Raw genomic sequence first — 3,228 nt, forward strand, 5'->3', positions numbered from 1 at the left:
TTGCTTTCCCAATTTGAATTTCAAAGGTTGTAAAAATGGACGATTTTCCTTCTGCCCTGTCACCCCAACAACACTTATAGTTTTATGACTAAACCCCCCTTTGCATATATTTAATACCAAATATGTTGCCCCTGTATCAACTAAAAATTCTACTTCATCATTCCCCAGCTTTAATGTAACCAGGCGTTCAGCTGGGGTTGACTCCCCTGGTCTCCTTCAGTTCTCATCATTCAGAGTCATCAACTTAATTGCCTGTAGCGAAGGATCCAATGCTCTCCCTTTGGGACATTCCCTTTTCCAATGCTACAGGCAAAGCAACATCATCTTAAACGCTTATTCCTTCCCTGTTTTTTTCCAAAGTCAATACCATAAAATCTTACTGGATAATCCCACACTGTTTTTGCCACTCCAGATGATTTCTCAAAGCAAAAATAAATACCTCATAAGGTATTTCATCCCATTTACCTTACCTTTTGCAAAATAACATTAATTGGAAGATGGTATTATATTGTGATGGACTATTCTTTGGCCATTTCTCCCCACCTTCCAAAGTATACATTGGCCACCAATGATTGCAATATTCAATTAATTGTTTCCGAGTCAAAGGATCACCCCCCAGATCTTTCCAATGCTTTAAAATACATCCCAAAGGTGTTCTTTGTGGGATGGGTTTCTTACTCGGAAATGTACCCATCTCCCAAAAGACTAGTGGTTGTGATTGTGCACTATCACAGGCAATAGTCAGAGGGACCCCAACCCTTGTTGGAGCTCCCTCTGGGATTCCAGCCCCCTGCCAGAAATCCCAACCTTGGAGATTTCAACCCCCTGTTGAAGACTCCCCCTTGGGCACCGCTCCACAGGCTTTCGCCTAGCAGAGACTTACCAACCGAGGTACCTCTTAGCCCAACCCTGCGTAGCTTTCGCTGACTGTGAATCCTCAATTATGCAGCTTTGAAAGGATCCCAGGAGAATCACCTGTTGTGGACACCTGAGTGTCGGACAGCTTTTAAAAATCTGAAGAAGGCTTTGATGTCCGCACCTGCGTTAGGACTCCCAGATTTAGCAAAGCCTTTTGAATGTTTGTACATGAGCGATAACATCTTGCTTTGGGTGTGTTGACTCAAAAATTAGGAACTTGGAAACAGGCCCTTGGGTATTTTTCTAAGCAATTGGATAATGTCAGCAAGGAATGGCCTGGATGTTTGCGAGCTGTGGCAGCAACTGTACTCTTAATCCAAGAAGCAAGGAAATTAACCATGGGGCAGAAAATTACGGTTTATGTCCCACATATGGTCATTTCTGTCTTGGAGCAAAAAGGGGGGCATTGGCTGTCCCCGAGCCACACGCTCAAATACCAGGTCACTCTCTTGGAACAGGATGATGTGGAACTTAAAACTACAACAGCAGTAAACCCAGCAATGTTTTTGAGCTCGGAAATGGGTGAGTCTTTACACCATGATTGTTTGCAAACTATTGAACAGGTATATTCTAGCAGACAGGACCTGAAGGACGAACCGCTGCCTAATCCTGATTTGGAGCTGTTTATGGATGGAAGCAGCTTTGTCCGAGATGGAAAACGGATGGCGGGGTATGCAGTGGTCACCACCACCCAAGTGATGAAAGCTGAAGCTCTCCCTGTGAATACATCAGCACAGAAAGCAGATTCACACAAATGGAGCTATCTGGAAGGAAAGAGGACTGTTGTCAGGTCAAGGATCGCCCATTAAATATAAGGAAGAAATTCTTCAACTCCTCCAGGACATCCAGCAGCCCAAGGAAGTAGTGGTAATGCATTGTAAAGCACATCAATTTGGACAAACCATGGTAAATGTGGGCAACTGATTGGCTGATAAAACTGCTAGAGAGGCAGCAGAGCAAAGCATCCTTGCCCTAGTACCAGTAAAACAGGTAAAACGTCCAACCCTGAAACCAAATTATGGTAAATTGGATAGATTATTGGCAGAACAGTTGAGAGCAGTAGAAAATGAGGTGGGTAACATCCACCAGACAAGTCATAGTTACCCCACAAATAATGATAAAAATAGCAGAGAAAAAACAGAGAGAAACACATGGGGGAATTGAAGCGATGATTGTGGATTTACAGAAAGCAAGATTGCTGTGTGCACATCCCAAATGTTACAGCTGCTTTGAATGAACAAATAGATGATACAAAGAGGGTGGCACAGCAGACTCAAGGTTTAAGGAGTGAAATGCAAACAAATTGGTTAGGCCAAATTTTGGGACATTTTGGATTTCCTCTTAAAAGATGGATAACTGAGTTGTTACAGACACTAATCATTTTGATGATAGTTGTTTTGGTGATTTGTTTGGTTTATCAATGTTTAAAGAAAATGTTGACACAGACAATGTCTAGGAATTCTGTAGCAATTTTTAAATCAGTGATGAAGCATCGTACACCAATGCCGGGAGAGAAGCCACCTGCTTATGTTGAGATATGAAAGATTAAGAGTGGAAGTATTGAAAAGATGATTATTTCAAAACTTCCAAAGGGGGGAAATGTAACCAGACATAACCAAAATGATTAGTTCGTTCTTTTGTAACTAGGCAACACAGAGATAGGAGCAGGTTAGACAATGCTTTAATATTGTGTTTGTACACCTATGGCTATGGATATGCTACTATGCCCAAAGACAGTAGGACAAGGAGTAGTACGGACATGCTGCTATGCTCCCAGTACAGCCCCAGCCCATCTTGACAGAGTCAAGGGTGGTTAGAATAATTGGTTTGTGTTAAGGGTGCCAAATCATTGTTAGGGACCATGCACCATGAAGAAGGGAAGCAAGTTACATAAGCAAGGTGGGATTGCGCATGTCCAGAAGAAAGGGTCAACTAAAGGACACGCCTGTACGACCACCCAGGACCACCAGAGACCCCCACAGAAGCCCCTCGGAGCTCAAGGACGCATGCGTAATGACCATGCAAATATGATAATTAGTTCCAGGAAATAGAATGAATATGTATGGTCATTCCAGGAAATTTGTAATTGAAGAATATATGTTTCGGCTGATGCAACCTGCGGTATGCACGCTAGGTGGAACTATCCCCTGTGCATCCAGTGCTGTAATAAAGAATGCCTGCTTCTTAATACTACATTGGTGTTAAGGAGTTTGATTCCCGATTTTGGTGACACATTAGCATTCATAACAACTCTCTTGGATCTCTACTGAGAGATACTATCCTATTTCAGTATCTTACCCTTCCAGAAAT

Source organism: Ciconia boyciana, chromosome 4, assembly GCF_034638445.1.
Source record: "Ciconia boyciana chromosome 4, ASM3463844v1, whole genome shotgun sequence".
Taxonomy (NCBI): Eukaryota; Metazoa; Chordata; class Aves; order Ciconiiformes; family Ciconiidae; genus Ciconia; species Ciconia boyciana.